We start from the raw sequence: 15,656 nt of genomic DNA on the forward strand, positions 1-15,656 counted from the left end.
TCAAAACGGATGCCCACACACACACACACACACACACACACACACACACACCCACACACACACACACACACACACACACACACACACAAACTAGCTGCTGTTGTGTTCATATCTGTTCATGGTTTTACAGTTTTTTTTCCCACAGGGGCCCTATAGTATGGAGGAGTAAAAGTACCACAATAAAATAATTAAATACATCATTAATTACTTAAATGTGTCGTTAAATAATTAAAATGATCATTAAATACATTATTGTTTTATTGAATGTATTATTAAATCGTTAACATACAAATGAATGTTTGTAAAAACATATATAATTATTTTACATTTTATTTAATTATTCATGGTCCTGTGCTGCAGAGCATCATGAATTTATTTTATCTGTCAGACTAGTCCGTCAAACTCAGTGGGCGGAGCTAATGCTAGTCCAGCATGATCCATTGCTTCGGTCCGTAGCTGAGAGGCTGGAGAGAGATGAGGGATGATTTTTGTGAGCTTTTCAGGGAGATAATGAGACATTTTAGAGCTAGCAGATGATGTGGAAGCAGGACCTGCTAAACCAGAGCATGTAGTGAGGAAAGTAGAGGAATTTATTGAAGTTGTTGAACTTATTTCGTCACTTTTTGACCAAAATATTAACCACAGAGTGACTGCAAGTTTAAAAGAAGTACTCAACCTCTTGTCTGGTACCAGGACACAACAAGCAGAACACACACAGCAACCGGACGTTTAAAGTTTGACCTGACTGCAGTTCTGGAGAACCAAGTAGAAGTTCTGTTTAGAGCTTCCATAAATCTGCTGCTCCTCTCAGCAGCTCCTTCCCGTCGCACACTGCCTGATATTTTGTGGTCGTTAATATAATTTTGTTCTATGGGTTTGTTTAACAGAGTATGTAAACCAACATGGAGTAATAACGCCACAGTGTGCTGCAATGTGTTCACCAGCTCTGCATCAATCCATTATTAAACCAATCAGGCGTCAGGACACGCCCACTGACTTTGACGGACTAGGTTGACATAAAATAAATTCATCATGCTCTGCAGCACAGGACCATGAATAATTAAATAGTGAATAATTATATATGTTTTTACATACATTTATCGGTATTTTAATGAATTAGTGATACATTTAATACAACATTAATGTATTTAATTATAATTTTATTAAATTATTAATGAAACATTTACTTATTTAATGAGATATTTAATTAATTTATTGTGGCACTTTTAATTAATTAATGATACATTTAACAAAACATAATGTATTTAATTATAATTTTAATTAATTAATGACACCTTTAAGGAATTATTTCATGATATATTAAAGTAATTCATTGTGTTACTTTACCTCCTCCATAGCTTAATCTTGACACTGGTTAGATCTCTGAACCTGATCCATCTGGCTGTATTACGACCAGCAGATGTTACAGCTGTGTCACCAGCAAACCTCAGCTGATAAATCATATAAAATAAATGCAAACAATAGGCTATCAAACTGAAACAGACTAAAATTTTGCATCAACATCTTGTTAATGTCCTCCTCAACATGATCCCAGACAGCTGACCTGAGATGCTTCCCACTTCCTTCCTTTTCCAGACAACTCAAACTTTCTCTTAAACGCTCGGTACAATACACTCAGATAAATGAGGAAAGAATTTGTAAATAAACGGCCGTTAGGAGAGTTTTAAAATGTTGAATGCACATCAGGGCATCTGCCAATTCAGCAAAGGCAGGAGGAATCATTAATTAATGAAGTAGATCATTTTATTTTGTGAACGTGTAGTAAACATTGTCATTGTTCCACATTCAGTTGTGTTTCACTGAATTTCAAGTGTAGAGCAGGTGAAACAACCGTGAAGTTTCAGAACGATTGGTGGGGTAATTTAACCTTTAATGCTGTGTTCAGGCTTGTCACTCACGCCAACACGGCCGCCATCTTGGGCCGGGGTTTTAGACCCGGTCAGACTGTGTCAGACTGTGTGTGAAACCAAAATGCCAGATTTTTGTGCTGCAACGGATGTTCCTGTGAAAGAAACACCGAAACTAAGAAACAAGGGATAACATTTCACTAGTAAGAAGTGGTTCTATATTTTTTACCTGTTATAAACTTGTTGAATTTGATGTATTTCTTACACTAACATACATGAAACCGGCTTGTGTCAGGACAAGAACATAAAAAAGTGTTTTTGTTAGTAAGACGATGATTACAGGAAGATGGTTTAAGAGGCCACTTCATATAATTGTGTTAAGTAGGTCATTTAAACATTATCTATTAAATCGGTTTCATGGCGCTAACATGAACTTTAACTTTGACCTGTAGCTACAGAAGAACTGAGAACTGAGCGACGTTCAGATGGATGTTTTGTATGTTTCCAGCAGATAAATGTAGGAGGCAGCATGGGTAGCAGCACTCAGGAGGAGAGACTTTGTACCAAAGGACCGTTCAGCCGTCTGCAGCCTCATTTTAACCCAGAGGACTTTAACAGGACTGGATAGTCCACTGGTTTAAAGGAAGGAGCCATAATATCCATTTTTAATAATACTGACCATCTTTGCAAAGTTAGTGTCATGACAATTTCTCATGTAATCCTGATATTTCTCTAACACAACACAGGCCCCTCTTAATGATAATAAAATACACTATTAGACATGGTTCCTTTCAGTTCTTGTACAAATTTCTCTGGTTTATCTTTTTTGATGTATTAAAAATGTGTTTTATACTGATGATGTGTTCTTTGGTGTCTTTATCAGGTTCATTACTTGTTGGGCTTCCCATCAGAAGTAAATTTAGGCTCTTTATTTTGTATTAAAATAACAAGAACAAATGTAACTTTAACTAAGGTATTTTGTTTTGGGGGTATTCTGGTAAATTTTTAATTAAGGCAATCCTTTTTTTGAATGAGTGTTTGTTTTTCTTTTTTTTTATTGTTTTTTAATGCATTCCTTTATTTTTTATTTATTTATATTTTATATTATTCATACTATAAATATAACAACATTTGGCATCACCATTATTTTCTCTGAGTATTGTTGAAAAAATTCAGTATGCATGTGGGTGTGTATGATATAAAATAATGAAAATAATAAAAAAAAAATAATCTGGTTTATTATAAATATGTGTGACATTTCTAATAAACCAAGCAGATTAAAAATCATATGAAAATTCAGCGAGTTATGGTGATTTTAATCATTGATAGACCTCTGCCTCTGACTAATGCAGGAAGTAGACACGGCCCAAGATGGCGGCCGCGTTTACGCATCGCTGCAATGGACAGCAGCGTCAGAGACAGCATCTACATGTATATATCTATGACGCGGCATGGAACAGTCACGTGAAATCCACGCTTTGGTTCAGATCACAGAACATTGTTTTGCATCAAATGATCCACGTCAGTTTCCGTACGGACTGGAACACCGTTTCTATCTCGCCATCACTACTGTTTGGCTTTGAGTTTAGATTTTGGTTTGCTGACTGAAAGTCTTGTCTTCTGTTTGTTGGTAAGACTTAAAGCCTATTTTGCTTCTCCTTTAGTTATATTTTGTTAGTTTATTGGTAAAAGTAGAATGTGTTGGGCTAGTTTAGGTTTGTAGTAATTTTGGTTAAATTTTAGATGTTGGAGCTGCCTCACCTTTTGTTAACAGATTAGTTGGCCAGGTTTTGTTTACCTTTTTGCTTATTCTCAGTTTTTACCTGCACTTGTGTCCGGCTTTTCCCTCTGGCTCGCCTAACACCAACACGTTTTTTGTATGGTTCCTCATTTCCACTTCACGCAATAAAATCTGTTAACTCCCGGCTTTACATCTGTCCACATTTCTCTCTTTTTTTTTTTTTTGTTCCTGGGTCGTAACAAGGAGCGCTGGATTTAAAATCATCACAGGAGACAGCAACTTCAAACACAACTGGCATATGATCAGAAATTGCATCATCACAGATCTCCAAGTTAGACACAGATAAACCATATGAGAAGACGAGCTCTAATGTGTGTCCATGTTCATGTGTTCATCAACAGCCTTTAATGACAACACTTCTGAATAATAGAATCCCCCCCCAAAAATTACATGGTCATACTGTTGCACAATTTCAGCCAGAAGATCAGAAAAGTCTTTGTGTATTTAGTTGGTCAGTAAACTGTATGACAGTGTACAGCGCTGGGTCGGAGCAACCACCTCAAGTAAAGACTGGTCTGACTGGGTTCAGGATTAAACTGCAGCTGTTTACTGGCTGAACCATCTGATCCAACTCGTCTTAACATCTGAGCCCATCTGAAAGTCCTGATTCTCAGAAACTGTAGAAGCAAAAAGATTCACAACACAAATAAAACCTGATTCTGAGAGTTTTACATTTTAATACTGACAACTACTTACTGTCTGTTAGATCCACCACTTTGATGGAACTCAATATAACATCCCATCGACCCGTCACTCTTCATGGAGACACAGCTGGGCTCAGGTCCAGGTCCAGGTCCAGGTCCAGATCTATGTCTACGCCTACGTTTAGGTCCGGGTCCAGGCTGGTTCCTGTGAATCCAGATGTTTGGTGATGTGAGTTGTGATCTCTGACATGGAGAAGAGTCATGGACAGTTAGAGATGGACATCTCACCTCTGAGTGGTTTTAGAGGGAGGGACTCCCTCCTCTCTGTCCTGATCCATGATGCTGGATTCACATCAGCTCACACACACTTTCTACCTTCACCTGCAGAGGAAACACACATCATTCATCTGAACATCTACTGAAATCCTCCTTTCCATCATCTGCTGCTCCTCCTCTGATTGGCTCTGAGTTTCTGCTTCATATCAGAGTCAGATGGATGCAGTCAGACAGCAGTGAGGAAGAGGAAGCTGCCTTCAGCTGCTGGACTTCTATCAGGACACCAGATGGAGGGATGGAGCTGCAGACCAGCCTCAAAAGAGGAAACATTTCTCCTCCTTTTGTTACCATGAACAGAAAGTGAAACTAAATCAGATGAAGATTTAAAACAGGAAGCAGGAAAAAAAGTTTGACATTTTCTGTCAGAAACAGAAACTAAAGGATGAAGTTAAAGAAGGAAAAATGAAGTGATTCCAGTTTGGATGGACAGTCTGACTGAAGGAGCTGCAGAATCACACACTGTAGGTTCTGATCCGTTAACCTGCTTCCTGTCAGCCACTCCTCATCTTCATCATCTTCACCTCTACAGGTGGATTATCTGCTCCATCACAGCTGCTCACACTGAAGCTTTTTTCCACATTTAGGATCAATTTTCATTTCAGCTGTTTCACTGAAAATCTTCCTGCAGCAGTTTGACTCAAAGAAGGTGAAAGTGTTCAGATCAGAGCGGAGACCAGTTCTACAGAGAAGCTTTACTTGTAATCTCCTGGAAACTGGAACAAAGACGGAAATAAAATGAGGGTTTAGTGTCAAACACAGATGAATGTGGTTCAATCAGCAGTTCCAGCATCAAACTGCAGGTGTGACCAAGTTCAGCAGGAAAAAGTCAAATATTTCCATGGTTGAAATTACGGGGAGCTACGGGGCGCTACGGGGAGCTACGGGGAACTACGGGGAGCTACGGGGAGCTACGGGGCGCTACGGGGAGCTAAGGGGCGCTACGGGGAACTACGGGGAGCTACGGGGCGCCACGGGGAGCTATGGGGAGCTACGGGGAACTACGGGAGCTACGGGGAGCTATGGGGAGCTACGGGGAACTACGGGAGCTACGGGAGCTACGGGGAGCTACGGGGCGCTACGGGGAGCTACGGGGCGCTACGGGGAGCTACGGGGAGCTACGGGGCGCTACGGGGAGCTACGGGAGCTACGGGGAGCTACGGGGCGCTACGGGGAGCTACGGGGAACTACGGGGAGCTACGGGGCGCTACGGGGAGCTATGGGGAGCTACGGGGAACTACGGGAGCTACGGGGAGCTACAGGGCGCTACGGGGAGCTACGGGGAACTACGGGGAGCTACGGGGCGCTACGGGGCGCTACGGGGAGCTACGGGGAACTACGGGGAGCTATGGGGAACTACGGGGAGCTACGGGGAACTACGGGGAGCTACGGGGCGCTACGGGGAACTACGGGGAGCTACGGGGAACTACGGGGAGCTACGGGGAGCTTGGCTCCCCTGGAAAGCAGAAGACCTCTGAAAACCTCACCTGGGACACTGAGGGGCTTTAACCCCTTGTTGTCTGTTGCATCAAACCTCTTCTGTCCTTATTTTATTTCTTTTTATCTGATCACTTATTTGTGTTTATTTATGTTTTATTTCTATATTATCTATCATTTATCTTTATTCATTAATTATTATAATTGTTATTAATCTTACTTTATTTGACTGATTTGTTTTTATTTGGTTTTTATTAAACTAAATAAATTCTGATGTTGAGTCCTTAAAATAAGTCCTCAATGTTAAAATAACAGTAAATTTTCCATAAAGGTTCCTGATGTAACTTAAATAAAAAGCGTTCATTGGTCGGTGTTGTGTGTTTGTTTCTGATCTCTCAGTGTGATGGACAGCAGCTTTGTTTGTTTGTTTGTTTGCTGTGAGTTACTTCTTTTGTTTAGGTGGTTGTTAGAACAACCTTCCATCCCTACCTGATATGATTCTGCTTGTGTAGCTGCAGACAATAGCAGGATGTTTCTGGAAAAACATTTTCTGACCGAACCTCGTGCATGTATAGTGTGTGCACGTGACTTGACAACTCACGGTGCACGTTCCAGATGAGGTTTCTCCAAAGGCTCCTGTGTTACTCAAACCCTGAATATCTTCTCTAAATCCTCCAAAATGTATTTTCTCTGATGTTGGTGATGTGTTGTTCATGAACGATCCGGCTCTGAGAACCGATTCTTTGTAGTGAACGAGAAGAACCGATTCCTTTCTAAAGGCCCATTTATGATGGACGCAGAAGATGGATACATAGACTGATGGACAGTTTTATCCGTCTTCTGTGTGGTTACGTGGGTAATTCGGTCTTTTTTCATGAAGCTTAGCTATCCGTCGCTTGACGCAGAAGATGGAGGAACACCGCCGGAAATCACGGGGCAGAGCTGAGCAGAATAGCTGACATGTGACCAGGGAAAAACAAACCACAGAAGAAGAAGAACAGGAAGGGAACAAAGAAGTAGAAAAAGAAAGAAGACAAGGATAATTGTAGAAATTATGCAAGCTTCTGAAGAAAGACTATATGCGAGTGTTTAGGGCGTGTTGGGCGGTTGGAAACAACTTTATAGCGACGCTAACTTTATTACCGCCACCAACCGGGGTCAAAACTGGGACGTGAACTCCAAATTCGGTACTGCTCACTTGTGGATGAACTGACTTATTACCCATGAAAATATGAAGGCGGTGACATATGATGAAACTGTTCGTCTTCTGCGTTGTGCATAAAAAGCCTTTTTATTCTCTCTGAACCGTTCAGCCCATCACGGGTTGCAGGGAAGCTGGAGCCTTTCCCAGCATGTTGTCAGCGGAAAGGCAGGTACATCCTGGACAGGCCACCAGTCCATTGCAGGGCCAACACAGAGAACCCGAGGTTTGAACCAAAACCAGTTCCATAAAAGGAAAGACTGGGATCACACCTCTATGTAAAGAAGGAGGGCCTCTTAGAAGACGGGGAGGTAGTGGTACAGACCAGGTTTACAGAGAGAGCTGGAAACCAGGTTTAAATTAATTGTCTCCACATTTACTTTTAGCACTAGTTGCACCGGTGCTCCAAACTTTTTAATTTAATGTCATTACACAGACGTTGTTTATTCATGTTATTGTGGAGAATAATGAGGTTTCTTTATTTAAGCATGAAGGTTAAGTAGAAAAAAAAACATTTAAATAAACTTAAAGTTGTATCTTCACGAAGCTCAGCGAAACGAAACATTTCAAACTTTGAAAAGACCCATGAGGTTGTGCTGCTTCACATTTTACCGCCGAGGTTGCTGCTTGGTCAACCCTAACGATCACGTGTGATGAGGAAAGCCCCACAAATTCTCAAGACTATGAGAAATCCTGTCGCTCAGTCCAGGAAGCTGCTTGTGAAGACGTGTGTCTTGGTAAGTTATTTATAAAATTGGCTTGACTTTATTTTAAAAGTGTTTTTTTTTGTGTGTGTGTGTATGGTGTGTTTTCTTCTCTATGAAAGCTGGACACAAGCTTACTGGTGGAAAGACTGACTTCTTTCTGAGAAGATGGGAGGCCAGCATCATCCCCAAACTCAAACAGTGGCAGCCATGGATGCAGGTGCTTCCTCTCTTTTGAAGGGAAGACAGAAGGTATTTTCATGTCACCATAAATTTCACAATTAAAATGGACTGAATGTCAAAGATAATGGTGTAGAATATCATCTGGTGAAGTAGATTAAGATATCATTTGCAGGGCTTAAAGTAAAAAAAATCCTGAGCTTGAACTTTTTTCCGGGGAGAGGAGGTGTAGTGGATCGGATGCATACACACTACAGGCAAACAACTTTATGCCCCTGTGCTTGGCAGAGCATAAGATGACCTACAGTTTAATGTGAATTTTAGAAAGTAAAGGTAATAACGTTAACAGGACATGTGTAACTCAGTCAGGCTAATTAATTTAAATTATTCATTTAACAATAATTTAATTTAGTAAATGGCCATTTAAACAAAAAGAAACAGTTACAGAGCGACAGTGAACTTTAGGTAACATATTAATTTAAATTACAACATTTCCATTGTTTTTGTTCAAATCAATATCAAATTAGTTTAGAAAATACAAAACAAACAAATACAATTTACTACACTAAACTACAAGTGACAACATGTCTACATGAACAAAGAAAGTAGGATTCTGCTTTAACGTATTTATTAACACAGCAGATGAAGACGTGCTGTAATCAGAAACGATATCCAGGCTTGTTGCTGCTTCACTGTTTAGGTTTCATACGTTTGTCTCGTGCTTGTTTACTGAAAGTGTGTAAAGTCCAGTAAGGATATAATGTGTGTGTTGATTTACAAAGTTTAATTTCCACTGATGTTCATGACTTATTTTATTTATTAAAGGACATTTCTTGTTAATAAAATGCAGAATCTACATTAAAGTGGTCTGATAACAATCAAGAGTTAAACTGTGCACATTACTGGCCAACTAGTACCTTACACCACCTCTTATTCTTTTAAGGTGGAATTTGGTCTCAGAATAATCCTTTTAACATATCAATAGCTGTTCATGGGCCTGTAATTGTCAATAAAACAAAAAATGTTGAATAAAACGGCTCCAGTTTGTTCAGGTGAGACATGTTTTACAGATGAATGGCCGGCTTGGATGCTGCGTTCAAGACCACTCAGAGAAAACGTTCACGCTGCAGGTTAACTCGGCGCAGAAAACGAAGTGTGGCAATACTGTCACTATTTGCTGAACAGTGAAAACATGCAGCAGCAAGTTCTGCTTATTTCTGAAGATGAATACGTGTAAACTCCGACTTTAACATTGTTCATTTTCTATAATTCAGAGTCTCAACCACTAAACCACAGTTAACAGTTTTTTGTTTCTTTTTCCTCCCCTAAATCATAGTGAAAAACCAGAGATCCGGCTCGGTGCTGGAATACTTTATACCCTGTCATTTGTTGTGGACCTGGGTTACAGTCCTTTTTGTTTATATACAAGTTCTAACCATCTTTAAAAAGTCCATTTTTCTCTGGAGGCCAAATCCTAGCTTGTTGGTTGACATGAATATTTCCCTCCAAAAATGTATGAAATTATTGTGCTGGTTACACTTATTTAATCTATTATCAAACATGACTTGATCATCATTTAAATCAACAGTAACGTAATAATATATTCACCAACAAACGTGTATGTGCAGCAATAATATGTTGATGTAGTTTCACCCTCAGTGATCACTGCTGTCTGTTCCGTAGTAGAGTCCAGCAGCGGTTTGTTTAGAACAGGGATCTCCAGCTCCGGTCCTTGTGGCTACTGTTCTGCAGGTTTTAGGTTCTACCCTGAAGTCTCTGTGAGGGAGGCGGAGATGAAATGTCACATTCAGGCCTTGTCCTCATGAGACCAAAACAAGGCCCTCTAAAGACGGGCCTCAGGACAGGGTTAACAAGGGGTGTGTGGAGCTGGAATAACCAGGAATTCAGACCAAAGCACTGCGGTTCTACTTTGTATAGACCATAAATTAATGATTTACATGTAAAAAGGAAGGATTTAAAAGCATAATATGTCCACTTTAAAATAAACACGTATAATCAAACATTAAAGAAATATGTTGACGTGTCTTTCTTTCCATGTTTCACACGTTTATTTGCTCATTTCCGGTAACTTTGCTGCTCTTAATAAGTTCTGTAATAAGTTTTATATATTTTTACTTCTGCTTTGAGTCTCCTGTTCACAGCTTCCTGGTCTCAGATAGTTCTGGTCTTTGTTCCCTCATGTCCTCCTCTGTGGTTCTGTTGGACCACTTCTCCTCCGTCCTGGTTCTGGATTGTTCTGGACCCACAGTCTGACTAATCAAACCAAATAAAAACGGCTTCAGTTTTACCTTCAGATGGAGGATTCACGGAGAAATTCAGCTGCGCCTCGAGGACCTGAGAGGAAGTGAAAGTAAACCCAGAGATGCGTTTACTGACCCAGTTAAAAATCCGACACATGACAGTCGGAGCTGAACTGCTGGAGGTTTCCACACGAAGAGACAGAAACCTGATCCTGGACCTGAATCTGAAGCTCTGAAAGCCTTTAGTCCTGGTTCTAGTCTCTTGGCTGGAATTCAGAAACAGTTCTTAAACTTTAGTTTTAATTGTTTGTCATCTTTGTCCTTAAATGAGTTCATTAAAATGAGTTAATTTTTTTAAAGAGTTTGTTTCAACAACACGTTTCTACAAGGAAATGACCAGTATGGGTGGAAGTCCATCTGCTGCTGCAGGACACAATAAAACTGGAAATGAGTCCTGCAGCCAAACTGCTGGACTCAAACAGCTGGAGGTTTACTTTTATAAAATGAAAGAGGAGCTGATTCAGTCACAACAAGGATGAAATATTTCAACGTAGGATCAGAACATAAAGTTTATGTAGCAGCTGCTTTCAATAAGAAGACACCAGCAAAGCTTTTCACTGGAAAGAAAAACACTAACAGTAAAAATCTGAAAGAAGAGCTCCATTATTTCTATTTTAATCATTCTTTACTTCATCAGTTCATTAAACTGACATCCTGCTGTTCACATTTCCACCAGCAGAGGGAGACAAATCACCATCAATGAAGACTCCTCTTCCTCCATTCACACATCTGAGCTAACAGGACTGTGTGTTGGTGTTTTTCTTCTATGGGAAACCAAAAGTGTTGTTTCTAGCTCCAAATAAAAGGCCCTCCACCTGCTGTCATTCAGCATGCTGCAGCTATAATCTTCACAGTGGAAGGTCTCAAACCTTCATGAGTCTCTTCAGTCTTCATACATTCAAAGGAAGAAACTCGCTGCTAAGATGTGACGACCACATCCTGAGAGCTCTGAGTTCCAGGAACAGACGGTGGGAACAAGATGATGGAAAAGCTCAATTCAGCCGAGCACATCAGGGTTTATCCACACAAAGCTAACATGGAAATATCAGTGGTACTGGGAAAGAACGGCTTCCTGGACTTTTCATTTAGTAAAGACGTCCTGATACCAACAATAGAATCCATGTGCAGGAATAAAAAGCAGATTTCTGGCAGACCTAGCAGTGGAAACTTCTTTCTAAACGTCTTATTTACCTGGTAAAATATTGCTGAGTCATGTTTCCATGTGTAAAAATGGAATAGTGAGCGTTTCCATGTATTACAGGATGTTTTGCAGAATATACAAACATTTACATACAATAGTTCTATGGTTCATTAAAGAGGAAAAATAGAAAAAAAGTAAAAATATCAAGAACAAATCCCTGATTTAAACAAGTTTTATATCTGAACTTGTTTTTCTAACTAATCACATGACCTTTCTTTCTAGAAACACCTTCACCAAATTCTTAAAGGTGATTAATAATTAATAGAAACATGAAATGAAGGCTGCCATGTATTAAATGAGCAGTGAGGATCATTTTTAAAAGAATCTAAACTTTAACAGTGTTGTTGTAAAGAAGAAGCTTTACTTCTTCTGTGCTGGATATGGAGTCTCTATTTTTATCTATTATCTATTTAGTGACGAGCAGAGAAGTGAAGTGTTTGCAGCATCATCAGACATCAGAGCTGATACAGCAGATGTATATTTGTAGACATTTTACAGCTGCAGCAGCTGATTTAAGATGAAAACATCAGATGGAAACAGGAAGGCTCCTGTGTTTCTACCACTTCATCCATTATTAGCTTCTAGGCTTTATTTAGCTTCTACTGGCTGCAGTGGAAACTGGGAACCTTCACATTAGTGCAGCACAGAAAGAGACTGTTCTCTGCAGCAAGAATTTCATGGAACAAAGACTTTTTCCACAGAGATTTCTATGCTGTTTAGTTGTACGAGAGCGGCTTGATTCCAAATATTCCTTCTGATGCTGGTTTCTCCACATGAAGCTGCTTTTTACTAGATAAGCTGCTTTATCCTGGTATCTGCTTCCTGACTTTCATCTATTGAGATAAAAGCCAGAATGAGAAGAAAAGTCCATCTTTTCCTCCAGATGTGGAGATGTAGCTGCTGCAGGTTGGGCCAGTCTAGGCTTCGTTATTCTGAAGACAAAGACCTTCAGAGAACAAATGAAAACACTTCTAGTTCACCCCTGAAACAGCAGCTTGTTGCTGGAAACTCATTTTAAATGGAAACAAACTTCAAACTGAAATCATGTGATGAGCAGACATCTGATATGAGCAGAAAGGGGAGAATTTGTCTTTCCCATGTTTGCATGTTCCACATCTTTAGCGGTGAAATCTGCTGGGAGCAATTCTCCCAATGTTCATTTCTTTTCCTTTTCTTCACACAAAGATTTTTACAGCAGAAAAAAAGACTGACAGGATTTATTTTTGTCCTCCAGACAGAAAGGAAAGAAAACCTTGTGCAGCTTGGCCTCAGATTCCTTCAGTGACATGAGCAGAAGAGAATTGTGTGAAAAGGATCCTAAGTGGAAGGAAGGGAGGGAACAGAGTTAGGGTTAGGGTTAGTTTGAAATGAACCTGACCCCACGAAGGGCCAGGAAAGGCACGGGCCATCCCACCAGGAGGCCCCTGGCCCCGGGCCCCCCCTCCCCACCCCCGGCGCCTGCCATAGTGGACCACAGTCCATCCGTCCTGGGCAGCTGCCATTTAGCAGTGCCTTTTTATATATGTGTTTGTCTTTGTTTTTTTAGGTCTATGTTTTAATATGTTGTCTATATTTTCGCCTTTGTTATATAATTAATCACGTATTAAGGAATAGTTTGAGGTATAAATCCAAAATATAGTTATATAGAAGAAATAAAAATCAAAGAAACAAAAGAAACAAAAGAAGAAAAAAAGAAAGAAAATGCCCTATATAGGTTTTGAAATAAAGAAATGTGTGTGCCCGTCAGCAACGTTTCGATCCTGACTGGATCTTCTTCAGGCCTAGGCACACTGAGTATAAACAAAAACAAAATGCTTGTAGTGACTTAAGATATGTTGGAGGAGATGTTGCTTGTCCGAAAGTCTGGGCAAGAATGAGGAGCAATGCAGCAGGGCTGCTGCTTTTATATGATAGCCCCGCCCACCTGCAGTTCGTGGATCGTTTCAGTGGATGCCCCAATTGTGTTTTTAATAAATAATTGTCATTTTAATCCCAATTTGTTCCAATAAATGAATTTGTAGAAGATGTTTTAAAAGGTTTTTAAAGTAGTTTTTCAAATGTGACCCTTTGAAAGCACCCTTCGATGTCATTTTTAAGGTGTTTTGTGGCTTTTTAATCTGTTTTTAATCTTTGTGTTGGAATAAATGAATGTGTGATGTCCCCAAAATTGTTGTTTATTATTTTAGAGTCGCTATGAATTATAATGTAGGTGTCGAGGGCGTACGGGTGGCGCCTGTCCCCATGAGGAGACCGGCGGGGCACGGTCCATCCCGCGGACAGCCCCCCGTCCCGGACGCGGTGCTGTCTGTTGACGACGGCCGGCATCCCGGCCGCGTCGAACTTCAGTCCACGGAATGGTGGACGTCATGCTGCTCTGGATGAGCTAGTTTTATGTTTTTTTTTAAATATAATACCAAATAATAAGGTTAAGATAAAAGAAAATCCTAAAAAAAACGAGAAATAAATTCAAATAAACGTCAAAGAAAATCCGTAAAAAAGATGAAAAAGCAGGAAAAAACGTGCCTTCCGCGACGTTTCGACCCAGTTGGGTCTTCTTCAGGCAAATAGGCACGAAAAAAACAAGTTAGACGAGTCTCCAATGGATCAGTCTGGATCTGTGGGCTCTCTCAGCGAGAAAGGGTTAGGGAGAGAGAAAATGTTTAGGGTCAAGCAGCTGAAGGGTCAGGGCTAGGGGATAGGGTTAGGGGGTTAGGGCGAGGGAACTGATTCCTCCTCCTAAAGGAGAAGGGAGGTGCACGGTCCATCCACCCCAGGGACTCCCCGTATCCGCGGTCCCAATCAGGTTGGCGGTTGCGCTGGCGTTTCCTGCCATGATATACAACCGTCCATCCGTCATCCATTTTTAATGTTTTTTGTTTTTAAAGTGTGTGAAATGAATTGAAAATAAATAATGTGAATGAAATGTGAATAAAGGAGAAATGAAAGAGGTTTCCAAACTGGGAAACTGAAAATGTGTTTTAATGAACTTAGGTAAGGCTTCCAGAAGGGAAACCAAATAAAGAAATTATTTATTAAGGGGTCTTTTTCTGTTTCAAAAAAAACCAACTTAAAGAGGGTTTCCTAATGGGAAACAATACACAAAACAGAAAAAAATAAAACCAAAAGTGCTTTCTATAATTAGAAAGTGTTTTTATTCTTTGTTTAAATTTTTAACGTCTTTTAAATGTTTTTAGACTTTTTTTTGTGTTTTTCTCTTTTTTATTCTTTTTTTTTACTGTTTTTATAAGTTGTTTTTAAAGGAAATAAACTAAATTCAGTAAGATGTGCCCACTGTTGCAACGTTTCGACCCTAAAAGGTCTTCTTCAGGCGTGTGAAGCACATCTAAAAAGAAAAAATGCTGAAAAGAAATTGCTGGCTGGCTGCTGGAACCACAGAGAGAGATGTTGTCTCCTCAGAGGTCACAGCTGAAATGAGCTCTGTTCTCTGTGCTGTCCCTTATATAGACTGGCCCCTCCCCTTATTTTTCTTTTCGAAGTGGCCCTATCCACATATGCAATGCTATGTGTTTGGGCCAAAATGAATGTGGGGGGGGTGTTTAGGGTTAGGGATTAGATCCCCGAGAGGGTTAGGGGGTTAGAACAGCAAGGGTCAGGGTTAGGGGGGTTAGGGTTAGGGTTAGGGGTTAGGGTTAGGGCAAAGGGTTAGGGGTTAGGGTTAGGGTTAGGTTAGGGGGTTAGGGGTTAGGGTTAGGGGTTAGGGTTAGGGTTAGGGTTAGGGTTAGGAAAGAGGGTGATAACCACGATTGCCACTGCTCGATCCTCAATCTTGCTGATTATCTGCCAAACGGCAGGATATAGAGTGATGGTTCTTTGACCCTTCTCCCCATTTTGCTGGGTGGCGAGTTGAATGGACACGCCCCCGAGGCTGTACGTCATTGGTGGGCGGAGCTACGCACGCTTTTTGGACGTTTTTGCCTGATTTCTATGGAACCGAAGGCAGTAGAT

General features: G+C 40.4%; 2 long non-coding RNA genes across 3 annotated transcripts in view; both read right to left on the reverse strand.

Moving 5' to 3' along the window:
• LOC121636512 overlaps positions 1-15,656 on the reverse strand; it is a 21,923-nt gene that overhangs the window by 3,190 nt on the left and 3,077 nt on the right. Inside the window, exon 2 of the long non-coding RNA XR_006009740.1 lies at positions 3,692-3,696. This is a non-coding gene — a long non-coding RNA (uncharacterized LOC121636512). The remainder of the gene's footprint in view (positions 1-3,691; positions 3,697-15,656) is intronic.
• On the reverse strand, positions 3,782-10,471 carry LOC121636500. 2 transcript variants are annotated; one of them, XR_006009727.1, is made up of 6 exons: positions 10,235-10,471; positions 9,777-9,944; positions 8,127-8,219; positions 4,602-4,694; positions 4,366-4,518; positions 3,782-4,286 (listed from the first exon to the last, which is right to left on the reverse strand). It is a non-coding gene; the product is annotated as an uncharacterized LOC121636500 (long non-coding RNA). The 2 variants fall into 2 exon arrangements; XR_006009726.1 differs by lacking the exon at positions 8,127-8,219.

This window comes from Melanotaenia boesemani, chromosome 3 (assembly GCF_017639745.1).
Source record: "Melanotaenia boesemani isolate fMelBoe1 chromosome 3, fMelBoe1.pri, whole genome shotgun sequence".
In the NCBI taxonomy this organism is placed as follows: Eukaryota; Metazoa; Chordata; class Actinopteri; order Atheriniformes; family Melanotaeniidae; genus Melanotaenia; species Melanotaenia boesemani.